The sequence below is a fragment of the Phoca vitulina genome, unplaced genomic scaffold, assembly GCF_004348235.1.
Source record: "Phoca vitulina isolate PV1807 unplaced genomic scaffold, GSC_HSeal_1.0 scaffold28, whole genome shotgun sequence".
Taxonomy (NCBI): Eukaryota; Metazoa; Chordata; class Mammalia; order Carnivora; family Phocidae; genus Phoca; species Phoca vitulina.
This window is the reverse complement of record NW_022589731.1, coordinates 10158145-10171279: the sequence shown is the minus strand read 5'-3', so window position 1 is coordinate 10171279 and position 13135 is coordinate 10158145. Positions and strand designations below refer to the sequence as shown.

The 13135-nt window shown below is 49.2% G+C and overlaps 1 protein-coding gene and 1 pseudogene across 1 annotated transcript in view; one reads left to right on the top strand and one right to left on the bottom strand.

The window, feature by feature from the left end:
* The first annotated feature begins 282 nt into the window (after positions 1-282).
* On the top strand, positions 283-412 carry LOC116644159 (annotated as a pseudogene).
* Positions 413-2994: 2582 nt separating this feature from the next.
* The window catches only part of VTI1A (vesicle transport through interaction with t-SNAREs 1A), a 353802-nt gene continuing 343661 nt past the window's right edge, over positions 2995-13135 (bottom strand). Inside the window, exon 10 of the mRNA XM_032423169.1 lies at positions 2995-12784. The gene's annotated coding sequence lies outside the window, so the exon portion shown is untranslated. The remainder of the gene's footprint in view (positions 12785-13135) is intronic.

Genomic DNA, 13135 nt, shown 5'->3' with positions numbered 1-13135 from the left:
GCTGTGCTAGGAGTAAGTGTGGCCTCTGGCTCGGTGCCCCTACCCCTTGTCCAGCACGAGGGGGGATCCCATGTGGCTGTCTTCCTGCCTACACAGTTCACGACGTCTCTGCCCCCAAGGGGGGAACAAATGATCACTTAATAGGGAACTTCCTGGTGGTGAAATTCTGATTGAGCAGGTCACCTGGGGTGATAGAAGTTGCCTGCATTCATTCATTCATTCGCAATCAATACTTCGTGTGCGTGTGTGTGTGTGTGTGTGTGTGTTTCAAGTATGTTTTCCAGCTTTGCACAGTGGCAGCATCATAACCAATGAGGTTTATCCAAGGAGTGATTATTGCTACTTGAAAACTGTTCTCAGCTGGGTCTCCCAGGATGGCATACCCTTGGCATTGAAGAGGCTCATATCAGCCTGACCAACGGAGGCTGGCCTTGCTCTCCAGGTCTCTCCGTGACTCAATTCCTACGGCAGGTAACTGCCACGTAACTCCTCACTGGCCTCTCAGCTCTGGTTTTGGTTCAATGCTGTCTTCCAATCTCTGGGGCCATGTCTGATACTCAGTGTTAAAAAAACAATTTGAAAACATTTTTTTAAATGAAAAATTTTTTTAATGAATGAAGACATGAATATCTTCCTTTTACTATTATTAATATAAGGCATTCCGGAGGAATTTTAAGGCCATAATCATGAGCAATCTTTAAAGAAAACAAAACAAAAACACCTAAAACTCCCCACCCTCGATATTTGTCCACCACGATGTTACAGGGCAGCTCATTTTACCAAGATGAGGGGGATGGTGATGGCTTATCACATGCCTGGTGGTGCTGTCCATGGGTTACCTAATCGAATCTTCCTATCAGTCCTCAGGGTGCGTGGTATTTTCCCTGCTTTACAGTCAAAGAAACAGAAGCTCAGTGAAGAGATGAGTGGATTATTTCAACTCACCAATGAGAGAACCAGAGCTCATATCCAGGTTTGTGGTCACTCTGCAAAGCCATCTCAGGGGACAATTAAAGAAGGGGGGGGACCGGTATTCAAAAGCAACCTTGAACATAATCCTTTCAAGTTCCATCATTAAATCAAAAAATGACACTCTCTATATTCACAGGACAGAAATTGTAGCAAAGTACTGAAGATTTATAACTCCCCTTTATTTAGAAAGGGAATGAAAGTAAGATAAATAATTCAAATGCAAAGGGTGGGAATAGCAGACGTTGGATTTAGGCATTTTATTTAACTTATCAAATAATACAGGTTAGTTCGGGAAACAACAATCAACATATGTTACTTGTACTAATGATATGTAGACCCACATTTCCAAGAAAGGTAATGAAAATAAATTACTTTGTGGAATACAGCAAATAAATAGTTTTTTTTAAACAAAAAATAACCCTATGAATATTGAGGGAGGGGGAGTGAGGTTATGGAGGCATTGTGGAGCTAGGGGAAGTTGGATCTTGAAACAAATGCCCGAATGAGATGAAGGAACAGCACGTGTTAATGACAATTAACAGCGGACATTCTAACTCCTTCCCCTCATCCCCTTGGTTTTAGGAGTGATTTCTCCCTATCCCCGAGACAGGCTCTGAGCACCGCTCCTGACACCCACCGTCTGCGTGATCCAGATAATGTAATCGCAGCATCATTAGGAACCATGAAATCGCAATTCCCCGGGGAAGAAGCGCTATCGTTCAGTTACGCACAGAAGAGCCATTAATTAGCAGATTTCAGTTTAAAGTGACTATGTACTACACGGGTTCTAATCCCACTCTGGAGCAGCTCTCAGGCCTAATGAATTAGCCGGAGGAAGTTGAGCAGGAGCCAGAAGACATCACTCAATGGGAATTGAAGTGAAATAAGATAAACTTAAAACCACAAAATTTAAAAATGATCAAGAGATCATCCGCTATTGGAGAAAAGGTGTAGAAGAAGCCAAATGGAGGTCATCCGAATTTTCTTCTCTTGAAATGGCACTGTTGAGTATGCTGTTTAGTATCTGGGGGATTCCATTTGAGGCAAGTTGATCTAAACTGACTCATTCATTCATTCATGCCATTCATCCTACAAATGTTCTCTTAAAGTTAACAGCATTTTAGAGAAGATGACAGGCTGCTACTTTGGACACATTCATCCCTTGGACAGGTGAGTCCTCCAACATCAGGCAAGGAAGGTGGAAAGTTGCACTTGGAACCTCCATGACAGTAGCTTTGGAAATGCATCTGAAAAGGAGATACCCTCTTCCTGGAAGGATAAGTGGAATCGGGATTTTTACCATTCTCGAGAAGATGACCCCTCAACCCAAACCTGGTTGGCACCTACCCTCCTGTGTTGGTGCCTTTGAAATTCTGGCCTCACTGTTAAATAAAAGGGATGGATGTAGAGATCAATGACCAGTGTTTGCACACTGGCCTCAGCCCTTGGGCTGGCTGACATCTTCCTATCTCACAACTTGCTTGGATTCCGAATATAGAGGCTATTCCGTATGTATGCCAGGGAAGAGGGGTGGCTTTTAGACTGGCGCTTCAGTTCTAGGACATAATACCTATGGACAATACCTGGGGGAGAGACTGACTTAATGGTTAAACCTACACGACAGGGGCTGAACCCCTTTTTAAGAAAGAAGGGCCATGTTCCAAGGCCAAGGGTTGGCACCACACACTGGTTTCTAAATCCTGTTCATGGGTTTCATCCAAGTGCACCTTCATAATGTGCCGTGAGCAAGGGAGGGGCAAGTGCAAAGTTAATGGTCTGGTTTCCTGATAGGGAAATGGGTGCCCCAGAGGGAAAGTGACTCACCCAGGCAGGACCGGCTCCATAATTTGTGAAATCCAAAGCAAAATGAAAATATGGAGCCCTGTGTTCAGAAAGCAAGAAAGAAATGCTTTTTCATTTCTTTCCTTGTCTCTCTCTCTTGTCATGGTGTTTAAAATTTTCTAGTTAATGTCTTCCAAGTCAAGTCAAAATTTTAAATCACTAGCATGGATTTTACTGTTCTTTTTTTTTTTTTTTTTTACTGTTCATTTTCATATTGTGCAACGCCAGTTTTAAAGGCAAATATCAGAATATTTACGTTTGTGGAATCAGCAGTTACACAACCTATTTTGTGGCTTGTTTTGAGAGGGTGCCTCAACCAGAAGAGACAAGAAGACTCAGGCCAGAAGAGACAAGCCAGACTCAGGAACGTTGGCAGAAGGAAGACAGGGCTCCCCCAGGCCTGGGGATTCTCTCTGGGGGAGGTCAAACCCTCAGGGCGCTGGCCCCTGCCTTGTGACTTGGGCATGCACTTGCCCTCCGGCCTGGGGGTCAGGATTCTTTCCTTCCCAGAGGCTGGACGGATGGGTTGTGCCCCAGGCCTGGAACAGGAGGTCAGGGTAGGCATGTCCCTCTTCTGCAGGGTCCCTGCCCCAATCCTCAGCAGATGGGCAACCCCAAGGGCAGGGCAACCTTGTGCCAGGATGCATTAGGTATACCCGGTGCCTGCATCGGGGTGGATTAGAGGCTCGCCCCCCCACTAAATGTGCCCTGATGCTGCCAGCATAGGGCGGGGCCTGCAGCTGCCATGCCCCACCCCAAGATGCCATGCGCTGCACCTGTCCAACCCTTGACCCTTCCCATGCCTGAGCCCAGGTTGGGAGCAGGTTGGCAGCAGTTGCTGAGTGGAGGTTGGGGTGGGAAGGCCGAGTGGAACTGGGGTGCCAGGGGGCTGAGCATCAGACCCCAGAAGCAGGGAGTTGGTGGGAGGCAGGACTGCATGGGAGCCATGGCTCCAAGCTCCCCATTCTTGGTCCACATTGTCTCCCTGAACTTCATTTACAAACGCAATTATGAAGATAAAATTATCATGAATTTCAACATGGCGACTGTACAGCCTTAAGCCCGCAGTGTGGGGCCCTTCTGAAGGTGGGGTCATGCCTGGACTGCACTGGTCACAGCCCGTGCTGGCAGCCCTGCATCCAAGAGCACTCAGAAGCTCAGTGCACCAAATCTCCTGCTCTTCTAGGACGTTCTACACACCAGGGGCTGCCATCTTACCCCAAGGCTTTGGCCCTCACATGTTAGGAACATTCCCTTTTCTCTGCCATGGATGACTGGAGTTGGCAGAGGCCTACCTTCCTGAGACTTTCCAACCAACTTTCCCATTTGCCAGATGAGGAACCGAAGACCCGAGCAGGCTCTGACTTGTCACCATGAGGCCACATGCCAGGCTGGTGGCATGGAAGGGCCCAGAGCTCTGAGTACCTCCGGCCTGGAAGATGCCAGACTCTGGGAAAAGAGAGCAGCCTCGTGGGGTCTCCCTGCCAGGCTGTTCCTGGGTGTGCATACGCGGCCACCACCGCCACCAGAACCCGGAGCGTGTCAGGGCCTCCCCCAGCTCTAAAGCAGCGTCCTCTTAGCATCAGCAGCCGAAGTGTTTGCCAGAGGCCTCTGGGCTCAGCGTCGGGGGAGGGGGACTCCAATTCTCAATTGTTCTCACAAGATTCTTTTGCTAGTGATGGTGGACTTGAGCACGAAAATGCCTTTCCCCGGGGATGCTAGTAGCTCAGCTGAGGGGACACCCAGGGTGTCCTCTGTCACTTCCTCAAGAGAGAAAAGATCTGACATTCAGGGAAAAAATGATCACAGCCAATGGGGATGGAACCGAGTTTTTCTGTGCATGTTGGGGTTTAAAAAGAATGTAATGGAAGAACGTTAGCCCCGTGGTGTGAAGGCCAGCACTAACAAAGAGGCTCCGTGGCTGGGCCGTGGCTTCCAGAATGTGGTGCTGTCTGAGTTACATCTCCTTGTGCAGAGGACAGAAGCCCGAGTAGAGGCTGAAGACCTGGAGTCCATTCCTGGCTCCACCACCCATTTGCTGGGTGGTCTCGAGCAAAGACTCATTCCCTCTCTGTGCCCCATCTCCCCATATGAACAAGCAGTTTGGCCAAAATGGTCCCTAAATCCTGTGCAGCTAGAGGGTTCTGTGAATCTGAGCCCATCCACCTGGTTGGCTTTTGCCATCCAAACCGTCGTCAAGGTGGCCAGCCCAGAGTTCAAAGGACGCGGGTCCCACATTTCCTCCTTTCCAACCCCGCGCTCCCTGGCTCTGTGGGTTTTGTCTCCCCCCACGGGAGCTCAGGGAGGTCCATTCGGAGGCCAGTACCCTGTGGCAGGCTTTGCCGGGATGCCCAGGCTCCTCCCGTCCCTGGATCAAAGTTTCTCCACTGTCTGGGGGCTGGTGGTGGGGGAGGGTGACCCATCAGCCTCATGCCCAAATCTGGATTCTGCTTCTATTTTCCCCTTTCTGCATGGGGGACAGAGAGAGAAGAAGGAGAGAGAAGCCTTTGAAAAACGTCTCCTGCTCCATCGTTCAGCAATTCACCTCGCCGCCGAGCCCAGTGACACTCCCGTGGTGCACCTCTTAGCCACTCGGCAACTTTTTTCCCTTTTATGATATTTTGGGTTTCTGATTGCCTGCCAAGTCGAACCTTTATCATTTAATAAGCAGAAAAAAGGAAGAAAGAAAAAAGAAAAAAAGGAAAAAAAAATCCTCTAAGTCAGTCCCAATCTAAAGGGTCCCCATTCCTGTCCCCTGCCTCTCTGGGGCTGGTCCTGGATACGGAGCCAGTGCTCATGGGGACTCAACCACTTGCAGGCAAAATGTCAACTCTACTCTACTCCAATGGGGCCATTTTGCACATGTAGTCGTGGGAACCGTAAGGAGGAAGGAACACACAGCACTAGAGGGCGTGGCAAGGATTCGTGGAGGTGGGGCTTTGACCTTGGGGGCCGCGGTGGGAGGTGGCAGGGGCGTGGGCAGTGACGCAGGATTTCCAGCCCCCGGAGAGTGACCTGCCTGAGAGCAGAGAGCAAGGCCGGGCTCTGGGGACAAAAATACCTGTCCCACCTGCAGCCCAGGGCTGTGGGGCTGTTGCGCTTGTTTTCGCACCTCGCTTCTTCACCACGTGTCTTTGGGGCCTGGAACATGGTAAGGAGCCATGGGGGGACGGGGGGCGGGGTGCATGGATGAGGAGGAGACAGGAATCAAGCAGAGACAGTCTCTGAGTGCCACGATGTCCCTGCTGTGCTGAAACCCCTGGATGGGGCAGCGTGCAGAGGGGCTACCCGGGGCATAAGCCATCAGGATTGGTCTCTTCCCCAAATGCCTTGGCCTCCTCATCTCAGCAGGGTTGGGAGGGGAGCAGGCTGGAGCAGGAGCTCCCCAAGGAAAGCAATTGGCTGGAACCCACTGTCTACTGTCCTAACTACCCCCCTCAGCCCCCGCCTTCCTGCCTTCTCTCCTCCTCCTCCTCAGCAAGGCCACTGCTGTGGGACGTACCAGGGGAACCTCACCCAGTTATCTTGCCTTGACCGAGCCCATGTGTTCTCTGACCTGAGTGGTCCTGGGCCCGGGGGCCAGGGTGTGTGTGGGCTTCTCCGGCAAGGCTGTGCCCCCCGGTAACACATTCCTTACCCAAAAGGGCAGCTGATCCCAGGAGAAACCACCAGGGAACTGGTCCCAGGCAACCAAGGTCTCCTTCCCTTCTGCCCCCTTCTCCCAAAGACCACTGACTGCTCCTTGCCATGGTGGGTCTTGCCTCCCCTAAATCTGCCTTCAAGAAAGGGGTAGACAGTTCACCCAGAGGGATCAGTTGTCGATGGGACTGAAGCTGACCAGGGGAAGAAGAATCTGCATTTTGCCAGGGCTCAAGGTCACCCATCAAAGGAATGGAGCTTTAGAGGTGGGATTTCAGCTGGTGGGATTCACCAGCTTACCAGTGTTCCTGTGCGGAGACCTGGCTCATCTTACAATTGTACATGGCTCAGAGGACCAAGGCCTGGGTCACCTCCTGTGTCCAGAAGACATGGGAACGTGAAAGGGGATAATGTGTTTTGAGCCTCAGGGTGTGGGGCTGGCGGGCTTCAGGCCCTGTGCATTTAGCATCCTATGGCTGAGGCTTCTCTACTGAATTTAACAACAACCCCATTCCCCAAAAAATGACGGGTTCGGCCACATTCTCGGCTCCTCTCTCTCTGATGGTGTTAAGATGGAAAATTAGCAGGCACACGCAGTAGAGCATGCCAAGGTGCTTAGCCCAGTGCCGGGCATGCGGGAGGCCTCCGAGAGTCAGCGGAGGGCGCCCCTGTGGCCTGGGTCTTTGGCAGAACCTTCTGGAGAGAAGCTGGAGCCTGAGGATGTATTTCATTCTCAACTCTGTGGGGCCTCATCATCCAAAAAACATTTCTATCCAACTCAGGTACTTTTCTTGGCAAAATAAGTTAAAAACAAAAAAGTTGAGGCAATAAAGCAGCACTGAGCTGGAGAAGGGCTTTGCCCCCACCCCGGCCCCCCAGTACTGTCCCCTCCTGAGCACACCTGGGGAAGCTGAGGGGTGGGGGAAGGAGGGGGCTGCGCTGAACGGCGCTGTCCTGCCCCCAGGAAAAGTCCAGGCAGCTCTCAGTGGAGCCGTGTGCACAGCGGATCAATACGGGCTTCGGGCCGCTGAGCTATTATTCACGCCAAAGGGCCTTGTTTGGATGAAGGGAAGGAGGGGGTGCACGAGTTCACAGAATCACAGTCTAGAGCTCTGCTGCTTGGCATTTCCCCCTCTCTCTGTGACGCCTTCGTTATTTATGTAGCCCGAGTAATGAGGTGATTCAGGATGAGGAAGTGCTTCTCCCACAGCATGCTGGGAGCTCCTTGAGGCATGACAACAGAGGCTGTGTGGGATTTGGGCCGGGGGTCCTGGGAGACAGGCACCCTGTCTTTCCCCACCTTTGGCGCCTCCTGAAGGAGGCCAATAATGGGCCCAGGGTGGCACAAAGTGGGGCCTAACGCCAGTGCCCTTCTCTCTTACCTATCTCCTGGGATGAGTCCCACTAATCATTTCTTGTCCCCTGGTGCTGGGAATCCATCCTTAACCCATACACCATCTATTCCTCACCTCCTCACACATTCCCAACCCACTTGTCCTGTCATTTTGGGTTTGTGCCACCATCTTGTTTTTGCCCAACTTGCCTCTGGTAAGAGGGCTTTGGAACATTCCCCTTATTACTGACCTAGAATCCTAATGGACATGGGCAGTCTCTCTTAGCATTCCCTGGGCCTTCGCTCCTCTACAACAGAAGAGGACCCTATATCCAGCCTTGGCTCCAATCACATACACTATTCTCCTGCCTGCACCTGGCAGCTCTTGGTTACCCTGCAATGTCTCCTTTCTTGGGGAGTATCCTGTGGCTTTAAGAACTTCTCTGAGCTGTCCACACAGTCCCCTGCCCCATTTTTAAAAGGCTGACATCGTGTCTAAGAGCTACCTGACAAGTCACAAGATGTGGATGGCCCCTGGCAGACACTACTGGTTTGAGCCCAATGGGCTGCAGGCAAAGCCATCTAAACAAGAATGTTTCCTGGAGTCTGGCTTAAGGTTAGTGAATTATAGCATAGGATGAGGTCAAGTTTGAGCGTTGGTGGCTCATCTCAGGCAACCAGTGTCTCTGGGAGTCAGACTGGGGATGGCTTACCACAAAGCCTTCCTTCCTTTTGGAGAAACGACTCTGAGCCTGTCTTTTGCTGAGGTGTGGAGTCCATTCCAAAGGTGGTAAGTTGTCACGTGGCTAATTTGGAACAGACTGAAATGGAGACCTGAGACCCCTTAGACCCTGGTGTGTGGACCATTTCTATGCCCATGGTGATCTCTGAAGCTTAGGGCAGGCCTCACTTGGCTCCCACCTGCTGGACCCGCCCCTCCTATGCCACAGCTCCTGCTGGGACCGTCTGTCCTTGGGGGGAGGGGGTGATGCTGAGAGATGGTGGCTGAGCAAGGGACATGCGCCATCTCTCCCCTTCACATCCATGGAGTGGCCGCCCAAGGGGTCTGTCTTTCTAGGGACGGGTGGGTGGGAGTAAAGCAGGTTGGCGGAAAAGTGCTCCTCGTTCCCTGTTATTGACCGGAACACCCCAGCCCTGCAGTACCAGTGGACCAGGCCTCTGAGAGTAGCTTCCATGGCTCTGTGAAACTTATCGGATCAAACAAGGAGACCAGATGCAGCCAGACGTTCGGGCATGGAGAATGCCACTGACCTCAGACCCCGAATGACTATGATGATGATGATGATGATGGAGCTTTTCCCCTCAAAGCTCAGAGCCCGTGGAAAAGCTAATGATTTCACCAATGGCAAGTCACAGAAAGGAAAAAAGATAGAAGGTCAATCCCAGCAAAGCATCGCTCCTATTGTCTCTTAGGGAAGCGCTGTTTGCAATGAGCTCATTGACTACACAGAGACGCCCCATCACACGCTCCCCACACCAGCCGACTGGACGCACAAGTGTTCCTTTAAGAAATCCCTACTTACTCTCCAGACCACAGTCCTCCAACCACACACTCAGCTAGTGGAGGAGACAAGTGGACCAGAGACAGGGGACTCACAGAGGTTCCTTTGAGACCAGCCCCAGCCACAACCAACCAACCGTCCTTGGCTCTGGATCTGCATTTCTCCCAGGAAAGCCACCTCCACTCCCAAGCACCGAGTGCCCCACCAGGCTAGCAGTTCAAACCAAAGAGACAAGGAAATCATTGCTTGTAGTTAATTCTCAACTACGTAGACAAACGGCTATAAATATTTATGATGGGAAATTTCATTATTTAAAAATTCGGCTCTAAATTTCCAGCTAACTCCATGAAGAATGCCTGCTGAACAGGTTGCAAATTAAGAACAATTATTTTTCTCTTCTGCATTTGAATAGAACTTACAGCTAAAGTCATTTAAAGGGGTTAACATCAACCTTAATTAAATATTAAAGTGTGCTGTAGCTGCTATTGTTGCCCCCTCGAATAAGATATAACCTATTTTTGACAAGTTTTCATCTTTCTCTGTGGAAGACGCTACATGAAATCAAATCAGTGGCAAAGAGGAGAGTAATGAATAATCTATTTCATATTCCAACAGTACCCAGAGCTCGGGAGTGGAAAAATATTCAGTCAGATGATGGCAAGAGGCTGCTCGGGTACCACCTGACACAGCTAATGTTTAAATAATAATAATAATAATAATAAAAAGCGATAAACAAATCATTAGCCCTTAACGGTTGTTTAATGCAATTTGTTAATGAACGTAATGGCGGGGACTAATAAGGAAAGAAAATAAAACCGTCTAAACAGGCGCCAAGTTGCTGGCGATGCGCAATTATTTCCTTGTCAAGTTTTTATGATTTAATGAGCCCCTCTGGGACTGACGGCTGTCAGTCAGTCGTGACTTTTTGACACCATTACAACTTCAAATACAGCAGCAGGCAGGCTGTTTTCCTCGGATTTGAAATACTGAAATGATCTGACAGTTTTAAAGAAAAGATGTGCAAAAAAAAAAAAAAAAAGAGGAGAGAGGGAGAGAAAGACAGTTGCTTTCCTTTCTTTCTTTCCACCCCCTTCCCTTCTTCTACGGGGTGGATAATCTCTGGATGCTGTTTGGTAATGAAAATCCAATCACTGAGGTCATTATCTGATGAGGTTTTTGGAACAGGCAGGCTTTTTTCCCCCTCTTTATTTCCTTACTTAATGATAACCCTCAATGGGCTTGCCCCGCATGGGACGGCCAGAGCCGCACAATTTTGTTCACCATTAATTTCAGCCTTTGAAGCTCAGGGCTCAGAAGCAGTAGCAAAGCAAACCCCCCACCAAGCTGGTTCCAAAATAAGACAATCCAGCCTGCCTTAAACAGAATAGCAAATGGCCTCCCAGCCCAGGCCTGGCGGCTGACGTCAAGCCCAGTGCATCTGCAGGCATTCGCCTTCAACACGGAACATTTAAAACTCTTTACAACTTAAGAGACTTTAATTAAATTGCTTTTGATTCCGGAGCAGGGTAGCATCCACTGTGTTTATTCGGTCGGGGAAACTGTTTAGTCTGCATGCATGAATTTTAGATGGCAAGGGCTTCCTCCTCCTCGTCCTCCTCCGTGTCCTCGTCTTCACCCCCCCATCCCACCTTCCTTCTGAACATCGTTATTAGCACAGGTGCCCAACCGTAGAAATAAGTCCTCGATCAAAGTCTACGGGTTAAGTTCCTAGAACCTTTCACAGATTTGGACCTGCTTCGCCTCGGTGGGCTTTCCCCCTTCCCTGGTGGAGCAGCGAAGTGGGGAGAAAACCGTGTCCCCACCGGGCTCCTGTGCATTTCTCCTCCAGCACCCGGGAGGACCACGCAGGGGTTCGGGGGACTTCAGAGCAGCTTCTTACAAAGCGCCCACTGTCAGGCTCCCTTCTCCAGGTGGGCTGGATGGGGCTGTCAGGCCAAGGGTTATCTGTTCCGATCCTCTCACTCTCGAGGCTGAATTGGGGCAAAATCTCAGGCAAGAGCCGATAAAGAGATAGAACTAGCAAGAAAAAAGCCACTGAGGGGTGAGCAGTGCATTCCCTCCCCATTTCATCTACTTCAACACGAACACAGGGTTTTACTGAAATATTTAGGAGCCAGCGCGCTGGTTTAGATGATCAGATCAACCTGGCTTGCTGGGTGGCCTGGGGAAGCGGCGTGAGGTGTAGGTAGAGAGCTGGTTATACACTTTGGCTAAGAACAACAGTTCCAAAAGCAGCTACCCGAGAGGCTGGTGTAATACTTCCCCGCCATTCGTGTTTCAGAACGAGAAGGAGGTTGTCTGTTTGTTTCCTCCTTTTTAATGGTTTCTCCAATGTGTTCAGCATGTACCGAATTCCGTTATTGGAATAAAAGAATCTTGCTGAGATAGATCCCTTAAGCTGATAGGAAAATTAGCACTGCCTTCCCACTCCTTCACTGTCCTACTTCGCTCGGCCAAAATCCCATACCATCCCTGCGAGGTAAAGGCCACAGCTTTATGTACACAATACTAAATGATTTATCTGGACACATGCAGGCCCTGGCCTGTTTTGCTAAGTGCGATTTCTCTGGTGGATTTTGCCATTCTGCATTTCCTCTCTAAACCATAACTGTTCTTTTCTGAGTTGGGGGAAAAAAAACCATAAAAATAAAGTGCTGCATCCAGGTGATCTCGATCTATAGGAACAGGTGGTTAGCATTTTTTATGAAGAGAACAGGTTTGCTTTTCAAGGATTCAAAGCTTCCAATTATATTCAAAAGATAGTACGGACCTTGGAAGTGCCTATAAAGTCTTAAGAAAAACACATTTTGCTTTATGACTAGGGGGAAAATGACCTCAGCTTGGGGCAACTTTAAGCCTGATCATAAATGAACTCATTTTGAACGCAATTCCCGGTTACCTCGGACAGAAAGAAACCAAAGGAAATCACAAAGCACGTCAGAGGTTTGAATACACAGTGAACTCAGGAAGGCTGTGCTAACATTTTTTTGTAGAAAATCCAAGCCGTCCTTTGTAATACGCTGCAACCCCTTATTCTTTGAAAGGAGGTTAGTGAACGTTTTCCATGAAGTTTATTTCTAGTGGATCATCCTATAGGACTCTACCATATTTATAATCACATTTGAAATTTCACACTGACGGACTCATGTTCTTGCTCTTCCTGAAATATTCATGTTCTCTTACATACTGGAATGGATGTGGAGAGAGCCTTGTCAGACCTTTTGCTTGTATGAGGGCTGCTTTTGGCAGTGAAGATATTAAAACCGAAAGGATACCGAGATGCTTACACAGGTCAGGGGAGAGGAGGTCACAATTAAATATCGTGCCAGGGTTCACTTTGCCAGCAAATTCTGGAGACTATGGGATTTGGGGAAGGTAAGGAAGTATTTCATGTAGCCAGTAATCAAAGTTGTGAAAAGTGGATCTTGGGCAGGCTCAGCAAAAATATTCTTGGCTGTAAAAAAAAAAAAAAAAATATATATATATATATATATAATATATATATATAAAAACAGAGAAAGTGCTAAGTCAATTTCCTGCACAACTGACATTAAATATCCACCTTTTCAGTGAAAGCACTCAGGCAGGCAGACTATCTTCAGTATGCCTGGGTAGAACAGGGCTGGTTTGCTAGAGCCAGTCACTGGCTCTGGCCCCTGTTTTTCTCTGCATTTTTATCCTTGGACATCACAGAAGGGCAATTTGGTGACAAGAGATGTGTGACAAACAGCACAGCCCATCAGATGCCCCACGGCTGACTCATCATGCCCTATCCCAAACCGTGACCCCTGACATGTCCACAGGG